Genomic DNA, 14760 nt, shown 5'->3' on the forward strand with positions numbered 1-14760 from the left:
CCAAGTGTAGTCATTACTTATAGTAACTGTTCATGTAGCTGATGGTGATGAAGTGGGATGGCCAGACCGGCCGTTGCGGCTTGCGTCCAAAGGAGGCCGCTCGGACCCCTCAAGTACCCTGAGATACCGCTCGCCCGCACTATGAGGGGAGCAGAGGTGTTGAAGCACGCCGCGCCCGCGGTGAACATATACAGGCTGCGGGCAAGTAGCAGGTTGTGCGCCGCACATCAGCCTTGGCCGGGAGGAGAGCTCCGGCTCGCCGTGCACATGTCGTCCTCGCTGGGGCCGAGGGGGCCCGTCCTCGGACCCAGTTGCTGCACGGCGCCACGCGGCTGCGGGGGCACTGAAACATTAAAGCTAGGCGGCAGAATATTGTTGGACCATCATCATTTTTTTTGAGGGCACAGGCTTGGTGAGGAGGTTGAGGGGTCAGCGGCGTGCAGATATCTATGGCATTTACTCAAATCAAGCCACAGTGTGTATTGAAGCAGGAGACGGGAGCGTGGTAATGGCCAAGGCAAGGACAGAATGGCAGTTTAACGGATCGGGGAAGGTTTTACACGAGGCTTACATATAAGACCAAAATATTATAGAAGGGGCAGAAAGCCTTAAAAGTTGAACTCAAAAAAAAATATAACCTTCATATTCCTTTCAAATTATATGAAGCAAGTTGACACAAAATTTACACTGGTTTCACCTGTGACAGGTGAACCCTAAATATCCTCTCGGTGGCTGGATTGCTTACTAACAACGTAACTGGCGTAAGAAAATCGAGAATGATACAAGGCCCATGAAATCTGGGGGCAAGCTTGCCCGCGGGAACAAAATTCTTGACCATCACCTGGTCACCTACCTTCAAAGTGGTGGGTCTCCGTCCACGATCATACTTTTCTCTAACCTTTTCATGAGATACCTTAAGATTGGCTTTAGCCTTCTTCCAAAGATCTTTAATATTATCCGGATCTATTGTCTCGGGTAGAATGTCACTCAGAGACCAAAGGTTAGAGAGCGGCGTGTTGGGAATAAACTTGAACATCAAGGAAGCTGGAGTGAACTTATGAGATTCATGAACCGCCGAATTCAAAGCAAAAGCTAACCAATGCAGGGACGTGTCCCACCTGGAATGATCTTCATGATGATAGGCAATAAGTGCGGACCTGAGATTACGATTAACCCGTTCAGCCAGAGATGGTTGAGGGTAATAAGCAGAAGTAGTTACATGAGAGATGGATAAGTCAAAACAGAATTTACGAAATAAGTTAGATGTAAAAGCCTTAGCATTATCAGATACAATATATTGGCACGGACCAAAAGAAGCAAAAATAGAATTTAAGCAAGTAATGGTAGACTGAGCGGTAGCCAGCTTAGTCGGAAATAACCAAGAAAATCTGGTAAAACCATCTACACACACAAGGATGAACTTGTTGGCATTACCCTTTGACTGGGGGAATGGTCCTACGTAATCAATATACAGGCGTTCCATGGGGCGCGACGCTTGCTGAGAAGACAAGAGGCCTACCTTGGTGGACATGGTTGGTTTACTAATCAAACAGGATTTACAAGCCTTTACTAGTTCACGGATTTCACCGTCCATACCTTTCCACATGAACATTTCACGAATCTTTTCACGAGTTTTAAAGATTCCAAGATGCCCCCCTAATGGGGTCTCATGATAGTACTTGAAGATCATAGGCACAAGAACAGCTGGAACGACAACCTTCATCATCTTGTCATGCCTCGAAGGGCAACATAAAACACCATTCCTCAGAACATAAGGGACAACATGTTCCCCAGAAGAAAGGGTTTCCATTATCGGAGCCAGCGTCGGATCTTCATGTTGGTATTTCTCGATATCCCTAAAGAGCATGGGGGCATCAGTTAAAATGGCATTAACATCAAATAGTGTGGACTCGGGAGGTGATGAACGGTCGACCGGTTCATGGTTCTCAACGTCGTTTGAAAACATACGGCTGAGTCCATCAGCAACAACATTTTCAGTACCTCTGATATGCCTGACATCGAATTGGAAGGCAGAAATACGGATGGCCCAACGGGCTATACGACCAGTACGACGCGGCCTACCTAAGACCCAGCTTAAGGCTTGATTATCTGTCTCCAGGTCGAATTTAACATGTTCCAGATAGAGACGGAACTTCTCCAAGGCGAATAAGACTGCCAAACCTTCGAGCTCATAGATGGAATACTTGGCTTCTTGAGCCGACAAAGTCCTAGATGCATAGGCGATGGGTCGCCTCCCTAGTTCAGTCTCTTGAAGAAGGACTGCAGCTACTGCTGACGACGATGCGTCGGTTTGGACAATGAATTTCTTCGAGAAATCAGGCATAGCAAGTACAGGGGCATTACAAAGAGCTAATTTAAGGTCTTCAAAAGCGGCTTGTTGAGAAGGTCCCCACTCGAATTTGATGCCTTTCCTACGAAGACGGTTTAAGGGCGCCGCTCTATTAGCGAAGTTAGGAATAAACTTCCTGAAGAAATTCACCATACCAATGAACCTGGCGATACCTTTAATGTCCTTGGGAGGTTTAAAATCACGAATGGCCTGTGTTCTAGAATGATCGACTGCTACACCATCAGGTGACACAATATGCCCTAGGAAAGACATAGAGGGCTTAGCAAAGGCAACCTTGGACAACTTAACCGTTAACCCAGCCTTATGAAGGTGATCGAGAACTTCTCGCAGATGATCTAGATGTTCTTCAAAAGTCTCTGAAAATACGACGACATCATCCAAGTAGTGATATAAGTACTCAAATTTGATGTCGGAGAAGACCCTATCTAGTAGCCTAGTGAGTACAGCTGCTCCGGTGGGGAGCCCGAAAGGCACGCGGTTGTATTCGTATAAATTCCAGTCCGTGGCAAACGCTGTAAGGTGTTTAGACTCTTCGGCAAGGGGAATTTGATTATAGGCCTGATTCAAGTCCAAGATGGTGAAGAACTTGGCCTTACGAAACCATGAAAAACAAGAATGAAGGTCAGGAAGGGGCACAGATTGCAACACCACCTTCCGATTGAAAGCCCTGTAATCAATGACAGGCCTGAAGCCTCCTTGGGGTTTCGGGACCAAAAAAAATAGGCGAAGAATACGCTGACTTAGAGGGCCTAATAATACCGTCCTTCAACATCTGATCGATGATTTCTTTCAGAGCCTTCATTTTAGGTGGAGATAGCCTATAAGGTGGAAAACGGACAGGAATCGAATCCGTGACCTCAATTTTGTATTCAATAAGGTCAGTAACACCAAGAGTATCAGAGAACACCTCGGGAAATGACTGACACAGTTTGCGAATACTATCAGCCTGCTCCTCAGTTAGATGTCTAAGGTCTAACAACATCTCATCCTGGGTAGGCGAAATAGACGAACATGACACAGAATTACACTTTAATAGTGGGATTTTACAATTAGAAGCAAATTTGAATGTGCACGACCTAGACTGGAGATCGAGCACAAGACCAGTGTGAGAAATAAAGTCAGCTCCCAATATAATGGGGCAAGACAATTGCTTGGCCACAAACAATTTAACTTTCCATGTAAACTTAAAAATACGAATTTTGACCAGTAAGGAACCTAGAATTTCTAATGGAGATGAATTAGCCGATACGTATTGAACAGGAGAAGAGACATAGTCAGGAAGTTTACAAACCGTTTTCAATTTAGAATACCATTCAGCCGAAATAATCGAACAAACACTTCCTGAATCTAAGAGAGCTGTTATAGGCTCGTTATTTAACTCAATCTTAAGAAAAGGAACAGGTGCGGGGGTATCCGCCGCAATCCTAAGACATTCTTTAGGGCATTCAAAAGATGAATTTGAAGGCTGATCGTCCTCTGAATTTACAACCTGTTTACCAGGGGCTGAGTCTCGGGAAGATGGATTAGTCGACTCAGCCGAAGCCACTAGTCACTTTTTATTATTGGCATAGGTAGAATTTGCACCAGAAGTTGAGCAGGAGGGGGTGCTATTCGAGTTTGGGCAATTCTTGGCAGTATGTGAGAAGGCCCCACATTTAAAACAGCCTTGTGCTGAACCAGCTCCATTATTTGCCCTACTACTTTTGACCAATGGACATTTATTGCGAAGATGGTCAGGCGACCCGCAAGCATAACATTTACGGGGTGTGACTGGTCGGCGAGGTGGAGGCCGAGTATTACTAAACGAAGGAGGGGGTTCTTTTGCCACACGCAAGGAATCGGCGTACCTAACTCCTTCCGCTGAGACGGCCAACGCTTCAAGTTCAGAGAAAGTTTGCGGGCACGCCGCGAAACACAAGTATGACCTATAAGATGGTGAAATGCCTTCTACAATAGCCTGTACAATCTGATCTTCAGGAAAATGAAGGGCAAACACCCTAGTGTAAAACTTAATGTCCTGTATGAAATCAGCCAAGTTTTCATCCAAGCGCTGTACACGATAATAGTACTTCTGAATAAGGGAGGACCTGGCCCTAGCCGGGATGAAATTAGCTAGCAAATGGGCATGGAAATCCTCAATAGATGATTGCTCGGCAATGGCTCTTACGATTTTATCTGAAAGAATACCAATAGCATACGGATAAATAATTTGCAAAATTTGACATGGAGAAAGAGAAAACACAAGGGCATGATCCTTAAATTCAACTAGAAATCTTAAAAATGAAATTACATCACTGGTGGTATTAACAGAAAACTTAGAAATACCTCTGAGCAACATTGCCAATGGATGAGGCAAGCTGCTAAACCCAGGTGACATAGTAGGTAAAGGTTTCAATGGCAAGGAAGTTAATTCAGAACGGATGTTACTCAATGATGCACGACGTTCAGATTCGTCGTCCAATGGGGCAGGGATAGTTTGAGCAGCAACGGTTATCCTATTAACTTCTCCCTTGGGAGGCGCTTCCTCACTACCTGCATTCACTATGGTGGGTTGATCAGATTTGGGAGGAACTTCCCCAGTCAACAATAGAGTGACCTTACTAGATAATTCGGAAATATTTTCCAGGAGCGTACTAGCTTCCTTCCTCTGAACGTCATTCAGTTTTAGAGACAACAGATCGTTAACCCTATTCGAAAAATGATATAGCCTGCCTTGCACACGCTTAATTTGATTAGGAGACGGATCATTTTCATCAAAAAAACTAACTACAGAAGCTAGCCCAGTAATATTCTCGACGATCGTGGAAAGAGAGTCATCAATTTCTTTCTCTCCCAAATTGGGGATGGTAATGGGCAAATCTAGGGACTCTCTAAGCTTGTTAGTGTCTACTGCAACCGTGCCTCCAGATTGCACATTTCTGATAGTTAATTCATAGATCAACTCCTCTTTGCGCAAATAATTAAGATGGAGAACATCGCGAGGGCCAGGCATGGTGACAGAACAATTTTGAAAAACTCAAAAAATTCCAGCAACTGGGAAAATAGTTAGAGTTTGGAACAAACAATATTTAGCCGTCAAAAGGGGCTAAATTGAGACCCATTCAACCACGCTCTGCTACCACTTGTTACCGTCTTTTTGTGGTAGTTATGCATGAAAGAAGGTGCTGGGTGGTGAATAGGTCTCAAGCTACTAAAGTGAAATTAATTTTAAAATTTAACAAGGTTATATTTTCTTTTCAAAATTAGGTAATAACAAATAGAACAGGTACTTAGTAGCCGAAACACGATTGAAAAATACATTTACATAGGTACCCCATTTGGGGCTTCAAAAGTCAGAAACATAATTCTTGAGCAATGAGCCCAACCTTACAATGAACACCATACAACAAAGGGGCCGAAAACCCCCAAACATGCCAGAAACATTTGCTTCCAATTACACCCAAAAGCCTCCTTGAGGCAGAAACACAATTTTCAAGAAAGGGCAACTTCCCCCTAAAATACAAGCCTATCATAGGCTACTCCGAACTCCACCTTTAAGCTGTCCTCAAAGGACATATACACAGGGGTAAAATACCCAACCTACTGAGGTCTGTTAAATGACAAGAAGGTTAATACATGACCTCTAAAATACAATTTGAGAGGAGGCGAACTTGCACTCCTAATACACTTTGCTTAAGACCTACTTGGCACTAGGCCGTTAATACAAGGGCTAATCCCATACTACAGAGGTGACTTAATAGCAATTTACATTACATTACGGAAGAATTGGTTGAGAAAAATAAGTTCACCTCAAGACGATGTGAGTGGGAGCTCGAGAGGGTTAAGCACTCTCTATCCCGATATGTCGTTTTAAAAGAGAATATATGAAAAGAGTAGTTACATTTTAGGAAAAGGTTACATGGTTGAACGCTTAGAACCCGCCCCGAAAGTTAAACTGCTGAGCTAGCAAAGAAAGAAGTTATTCATCGGCCATTACCTTGTTGTTGACCGCTGCCGAAGAAAGAGGCGCTTCCCGCCCCCTGCTATGTACTTAACACACTGAAAGATGGAACACAAGTGGCGCAGAGACCCAAAATTCAGCAGTTTATATCCTCTCGTGGAAGGTTCTAGGCGTTAGGGGAATGAAAACACCCGCCCACAATTATTTTATTGGCTAGGTTACAGAAACATATCCAAGTTGGGGGGAAATACATCGGATTGGTCGGAAATTACTAAAAGAAATTCGGGATTGGATAAATCTAAAACAAGGGGAAAAAGAGGGGTATACAGCCAACTTAAACAATAACAGAAAGAAATTTAACAAGAAACAAACATTTGAAATAAAAATTTCTCCAACAAAATAGTTCTTTGACTCCGCACTAGGGTGCACTATTGTTGATCTTCAGTAGTGTCCTCTAGGAGAGAAAGTTTACACTTCTTACTTCAGGCGAAACAAAAACACATCAAAAATGACACAGTTCAAAAACTCAAAATTTTCCACGTGGTGACATCTTCTGAGAAGGTAAAGAATTAACAGCGTAGATAAAGTTCAGCCCTCCTCCAGCAGAGGAGTTTCAACAGGCGCACATTTTAAATTAGCGGCGTGGAGGTGTACCGCCCGGTACAATTATTATTATTATTATTATTATTATTATTATTATTATTATTATTATGTGCTGCTCTAATGTCAAGATACTTGTTTATTTACAAGGTGTTCATCACTGTGCATTGATTATTGTTAATTTTAAGAATGTAACTTAAAAGCTTTCCAGTCTGTCAAACACACAAGTTCAAAATAAATATTACACTATAACATACCTGCAAAAATATACACAATTAAACAAGGAATAAAAATACACATTTTAAACAATGAAATGACATGTTTCGTCCCTAAAAGAACATCTTCAGATTCTATCAAGTCACACACTGTATTTGAAAATATTTATGTTTATTTCTGATACTACATCTACATAAGTTACAGCATATGCAGTCCTGTCTAGATTAGATCCATAGTTCAGTAAAAAACAGATTAACATTGAATGTAAAAAGGACCAGTCAGGCAAATTCATAGCCAAAGAACTCAAGTCACTTAGAATCAAAATCATGAACACTAACAAATCAACTATATTTAATAAGAAAAATGTAGAATTAAAGCTTGTTTCCAGGTACATACCCATGAAAGCTAAACCCACAACAACTTCGGCCAAAATATCAACATCCCAATCACAGATATTATGGATCAGAAATCAAATGAAATTCGCGTACATAAAGAAACAGGAAATCAACAAACAAATTCTACGCATCCACTTAAACCTAAGCAACTGCTGGCACAGCCTTCGGTGGACATCCTACACTAATTTTTTTACACAATTACATTAAAAAAGAAGCAATCAAGAAACGAAAGGTCACTGACAATAAAATATACAACCTAATAAAAATATTAAAAACAGGAAACAATAACCACAACAAACTCACTAATTTAATTAATAGCTTAATTAATAGATCAAATACTACACTTTCAAAAAAAGAAGGAAAGAAAGAAATCTGCTAGAGAAGGGACTCAAGTTCAATTGCCATGAACGTCATACCAAAAACAACATAAAACAGCTGAACACTGACGTAGAGATTGCTTGCAACAACATCCTGGAACAAGGTGGAATCCTTATGTCTATCTATTGTAATTGTAACAATACAGACCAATATGAAGATAATTGCATACGAACATACTCATACAATAAAGAGTAATAATAAAAAACACACCCAACTGAAAAAAGTAGTCACACAAGAAAATTTCACCAAGCAACTGAATTGTGCAACTCAATACTCAACACTGAAAACAGTTACGAACAAACTAAGAAAATGACAACGTAATTGTCACAAAAGCAGATAGAAGGAAGACAATAATCATAATAAAGAGAGACATAGGGACACAGAAAAAACAACAGAATTCATTACAAACAAAGGAATTCAAGAGTTACAATGCGACCAAACAAATAAATTTCAAAACTAAATAAAACAAGCAATCAAGAAAACAGAATTAATACTCGCAAAAGAAGAAAAAGAAAGCCTTACAATGAAAAATTCCAAACTCCTCACACTAAGAGCCCTCCACAAAATACATAAAAACGTATGTACCATTAGACCAATAGTAAACTGCAAGGACCACCAAATTACTATTTACGCAAACAACTCAAACAAATTCTAAAAGAAAAAATATCACTTAAAGAGGCTAGGTTGATTTAAAAAAATGTAGAACTAATTAAAGAACTATATAAATTGAAATAACAGAGAGCACACCAATGATATCATTTGGAGCAGGTATGCAGGCAACGTATTATACATATACAATAATGACGTCACAAATACGCAACAGCTACTAAACATAAATTCTTTTCACAACTCAATCAGGTCCACAATGGAACCAGAAACTAAACAATAAAATAAAAATGTTTATAAACATCACAATCAGTAGGAATGATGAAAACCAGTCATACAAATTACACAGAAAGTATGCACTCAGACGTCACACACTATTCACAATGAATTGAACCACTCTTACACACACGAAGTTGCAGGATTGAATGCAATGGTACACGGAGCTATTTCTCTGCCAATGAGCACAACAGATTTCAAGGAAGTGATACAAATAATTAAACAAATCACAAAAGAAAACAACCACCCTCTGGGCATGGTAGATAAACTATTAAATAAACAGAAGAGAACTGGCCAAACAATCACACAGGAAAATGAAAAATACATTATCAACTACATTAAAAAGAACACATACAAAATAACTAACATTTTCAAAAGACAACGTCTAAAAAGTAGCCTTTAGAACAAACCACACACTACAAAGTGACATCAGCAAATGCAACATAAACAAAAAAGACCCATTCTCCAAGCCAAGAATCTATCTGTAATGCCACATATATAGCACAAACAAGACGTAATTTCCACATAACATACAAAGAACACAAAAATGCGATCAGATACAATAGATATTCAGCCTTCGGAGAGCACACAATATAACAGTACACACCATTTCACAGACATCAACAGAGATCTAAAAATCTTACACATCAAAAATAAAGGTAAATCTTTGAAAGTTACAAAAGCAAACAAAATTTACATAGCAAAATAAAGGTAATGAAACCAACCTGAATGACCATACATTTTTTTTTTAATTCCCCCTATTTGCCCTACTTAATTAACATCTGGACATCATTCACATTTTTTGCACTAGCGCTTAATGAATCCCACAGGTAATCCCTGACTTAAAGGTCTGGAATGTGGGTTAGGATATTCTTATCTGCAGTAAATTCTCTACCAAGCAAGTGGGTGTGTAGTTTGGGTCACGTAGCTATCAGCTTGCATTCGGGAGATAGTGGGTTCGAACCCCATTGCCGGCAACCCTCAACAAAGTTTTCCATGGTTTCCCATTTTCATACCAGGCAAATGCTGGGGCTGGACCCTAATTAAGGCCAAGGCTGCTTCCTTCCCACTACTGGCCTTTTCCTATTCCATCATCGCCATAAGACCTATCTGTGTCGGTGCGATGTAAAGCAGATTGTAAAAATTTTTAAAGTAAATTCTCTGAATATAGACACTGTCTTCGCCATTCGAGAGGATCTTTTGGATTATCATTTATCACTAAAATAACATCTTACAAGAACTCTCTAATTTAAAAAATAGTAATATTAATCATAATAATAACAATAATAATTGTTACGGAGTTATCCGTGGAAGGCAGAGGTGAAAGAAGGTGCGGGCTGGAATGGGTCTAACTACACGTCCGAAAACTGAATTAAAATTTTCATAAAGGTTATATTTTCAGAACTTAACAATTTTCATATAAACTTTCAAAATTCAACAAGTAACAAATCAACAATAAGCCAAAATCAGGTACAACGAAATCACAAGTTTTAGGGGATCATTACAAGATCTGGGCTTCGAGCCCCAAGTTTATGTATAATTCCTGAGCTCTCAGCTCACAACCACAAATTACCAAAGGGCAGAAAACCCCTAATTACATGGAGCACTTGCTCCCACCTAGTAATGTCAAGCCTCCTAGAGGCACCTTTCAAACACAACAAAGAGCTGAGCCACTCTCAATTTTTCAAGCCTATTAAAGGCAATACCAGACTATTACACTAAATTGCCATTAAGGCACCGCTTACATCAAATGAAACGGGGATATCTCGTACCCAACCTACTGGGCCTTAGTGGAAAAGAACAGATTAATTAAATGGCCCAAAATACCAAGATGAATGGAGGCGTTGCTTGCACTCCTACATGAAACCTTATAAAACCTAAGGGGCACTAGGCCGATGATACAGGGGCTATCCCCAAACTAGGGAGGTGACTCGTATAAGAAAATTTTAATACATTAAGAGTAGAAAATCGGTTATGAAAACGTAGTCACCTCAACTCAAAATGAAGGGGAGCTCGAGAGAGTAAAGCACTCTCTATCCCCGATTTACAGTTAAAGTAATAAGAAACTTTTACATAAGCTGGCACTAAGTTACATTTTTAGAAAGGTGGGTTACATTGAAAAGGATTTGGACCTTCCCCGAGGGCTAAACTGCTGAGCTAGCAAGAAATAAAGATGTTAAAAGGCCATTACCTTGTAGAAGAGCTGCTGGTGGATGAAAGAGGCGCTTCCCGTCTCCTGCTATACTTGATTGAAATAATAACATTAAGTTATTTATTAGACCACCTAATCAATACAAAATCGTCTTGGATGATTTACATAAATTTGTTAGCTAATAGTGGGACATGTTTCGCCTTCCCTGAAGGCATCATCAGCCATAGTCTTAACCTTAAATTAAAAATAAGCGTCTAAATAACATGTAGTAATGAAATGAATTTTTAAAATCTTGAAGAGATTTGAAGTAAAATAACATTAAAAATAACAATGATGGTTTGAAAATACAATGTGATGAGATACAATAGTGGAAGTATTAACAAAATTAACATTAGAAGGCTGCTAAAATAAGTACAATGGATAAAACAACAGATTGTTATACAACAAGTAGTAAGATTGCATAAAAGTAAAGTTGATAGTTATGGCGGTTATAATTAGACGATGGCGAAAAATCTTATATAATCAAAGTAAAGAGGAGAGAATAAAAGTCAAGGTTAGTCGAGAGATCCAAAGTTCATCATGATCTTGAAGATAAAAGACGAAAGTCAGATGCATATGGTGAAGTTGTAGAACACGTTGAGGATATGAAGTAGGTGGATAGAAGTTGAAGAACAGTTTCAAATAGGATCACTATGGACCATCTCAAAATTTGAAGTGATGTTCAAATGTTGTAAATTGTGAGTTTGTAGATATTCTAGTTGAAAAAGCATATAAAAGTGGAATCTGTAAATGGAAGCAAGAAACGTAGAGTTAATTGTGTGAAAAGATATTTGAAAAATATTGAAGTAGAATCGTATGCACTTACCATTTGACGGTGACAAAGATAGCTTGTAATATTATGAGTTAGAAGAATTTGCAACCGTAGACTTCTTGCTACGTGTGTTATAACTGAAGTTTTGTGCTGGAGGGGGATCTGTTTGCGTTGATGTAACTATTGGAGGGGGGCTGCTATTGGTGGGAGGGAAGGAAGAGAGTGTATTACTGCGCGTGTTGTAACGGTGTAAGGCTATTGGAAGGAGCGATGTTCCGGTGGGTGTGGCTATGGGTTTATTGGTTGTATTTGAATTAGAGGTGCTAGCGGCGGGGGGAAGGGAGGGGGGTATATTAGCTGTAGGGGAGGTGGGAACTCTAATTGATGTGAGGTTGAAGATTTTTAAGAATTTGTTGGTGAGGGAAGTTGATTCTCGTAATAAAATAAGAATCTCTTCATACAAGGGGCTTTTTTTATCAATAGTGTCATTTAGATTTTTATCTTTATTAAAATGTTGGTCGAGGAAAATAAATAAGTTTTCATATTCTGTCATGAGTTTGCTTTTATCGACTCTTTTTAGGACATGGAGGTCTTGTTCTATTGTGGTGAATTTATGCCCGGTGTCCCTCATATGGTTGGCCATTGCGGAGAATTTGTTGTGTCTTTGGGCATTGTAATGCTCGGTATATCTGGTAGAGAAGCTGCGGCCAGTTTGGCCAACATAAGAAAAATTACATGTAGAGCATTTCAATCTGTATATTCCTGATCCAAAGTAACTATTGTCTGTGATGTTGATAGAGTTGTGATTGAAGAATAAATTACGATTAGTGTTTTTTGTTGTGAAGGCTATTTTTATTTCGTGCTTCATTAATGAATTGGTTATCGGGTAAATGCTATGGTTAGTGAACGTGAATTTAGCGTATTTTGGTTTGACGGGTTTTAATGGGGTTAAATTGGTAGCTAATTTCAGTTTGGTTTTATTGATGATTTTATCAATCATACTCGTGTTAAATCCATTGAATTTAGCTATTTCCTTGATGAATAGTAATTCTTTCTTTAAATTAGTAGAGGACATAGGGATCTTTAATGCTCTATATATTAAACTGTGATAAGTGGCTTTTTTATGTGAGTTGGGATGTAAAGAATCATTTTTTATGGTTGTTGGAGAAAAGGTGGGTTTTCTGTATATTTGGAAGTCGAATTTGTTCAATGCTCGTGTGATTTTGATATCTAAGAAGTTCAAAGAGTTATTGAACTCATCTTCTTTAGTGAATTTAATATTATTATCTAAGTTGTTGAGGAATGATAGTATGTTATTGCTGTTGTTGATTTGTTTATCAATGATAGCTATGGTATCATCAACATAGCGATGCCAAAGACAGAGTCCGTTGATGTTATTAATAATCTTACTATGTTCGAGATTATCTAAGTATATATCGGCTAGTATTCCAGACAACGGGTCTCCCATCGCTAGACCTTCTTGTTTGTAAATTTTCTTATTGAAGGTAAAATAGTTGTTGCCTAAAACGAAATTAAGTAATTTTAACCATTCATCAATTTCGATTTTACTCAATGTGCTATGTTTCAACAGATTGTTTTTTATGATGTTAATAGTATTGTTGATAGGGATATTAGTATACATGTTGGTGATGTCAAAAGAACATAAAATGTGGTTTGGTTGTAGACTGAAATTATTTAGGGAATTACAAAGTTCGATCGAGTTCTTTATGGGGTTGGAGTTGTGAAATTTGAAGTGTTTTTTTAGGAATTTGTGTAGGAATTGAGAGGTTTTATAGGTAGGACTATTGATACTATTAATTATAGGCCGAATGGGGACATCATTTTTATGAATTTTGGGCAGTGATCTGACTGTAGGTAATTTTGGGTTCATTACAGTTAATTTCTGATAATCTTGATCATTTAAAATGAAGTTAGAATTTTTAAGAAGGTTCTTTAAGTTACGCTGTATTTTGTTTGTTGGATCTTTGTTAATTAAGGTATAGGTATTGTCTGAAAAAAAGTTTTCAGTTTTATTGATGTAATCTTGTTTGTTCATTATTACTATGGTGTTGCCCTTATCTGCTTTTGTAATTACTACGTTGTTGTTATGGATTTTGGATTTCAGGTTTAGAATTTGTTTCGAGACATTGTAGTTATTATTAGATGTTATCTCATTAATCAAAGTTGGGAGTTTCTTTTTTACTTCATATCGTACGTCATTCTGTTTATCAATTGGGATTTGTTTATCGATATTAGTTTCGGTTTCAGCGATGGTAGTGATGATGTCTTCTGCCTTTTTGTGATTAGGCCAATTATGTTTGATGCCTTTATCTAATAGATTTAATTCTTGGTTAGAGAAGGTTGCATTAGATAGGTTGATTGTAGTGGGAATGTTAGTCAAATGGGAAGGGGACACTTTGTTGTTTGTATTTTGGTCAGGAGTTTTACATTTGTTTTCTTGAAGACAAAGTAATTTATGGTTTAGGGTTTTCTGTTTCTTGTCTAATACGTAAGATAGTTTGATGTCAGTGTACCTTAAAAATGAGCTCCATTCAAGTGGGGGTAATTTCTGAGAGATGGTCAAATGAGTCCTATATAATTGTAAATTTAGTAAAGATTTCTTCTTGTATAATAGTTTAATTTCATTTTTCAACCATATGTTGTTTACTTTCTTTTGAGTGGCATTAGATTTTGAATAGGGATGACTTTTTCTTTGTAAAGATTTGAGAAATTTAGGTACCAACTCTAATTTCAAGCAATCTTTAAGAAACTTGATATCTCTAGAAATCTTGCCTATTTTAATTTTTAGGTTCAAGTACTTGTTAGGTTTTACTATTGCCTGGTTGGCATTGACATTACATGTAATAAATATCATTTTTGGTCCGTATTGATGATATTAGATTGAAATAATAACATTAAGTTATTTATTAGACCACCTAATCAATACAAAATCGTCTTGGATGATTTACATAAATTTGTTAGCTAATAGTGGGACATGTTTCGCCTTCCCTGAAG

The 14760-nt window shown here is 38.4% G+C and overlaps 1 protein-coding gene across 8 annotated transcripts in view; it reads right to left on the reverse strand.

Annotated features, from left to right (window-relative positions):
* The window catches only part of LOC136863928 (metastasis-associated protein MTA3), a 901938-nt gene that overhangs the window by 482208 nt on the left and 404970 nt on the right, over positions 1-14760 (reverse strand). The window lies entirely within an intron of this gene.

The sequence above is a fragment of the Anabrus simplex genome, chromosome 2 (assembly GCF_040414725.1).
Source record: "Anabrus simplex isolate iqAnaSimp1 chromosome 2, ASM4041472v1, whole genome shotgun sequence".
In the NCBI taxonomy this organism is placed as follows: domain Eukaryota; kingdom Metazoa; phylum Arthropoda; class Insecta; order Orthoptera; family Tettigoniidae; genus Anabrus; species Anabrus simplex.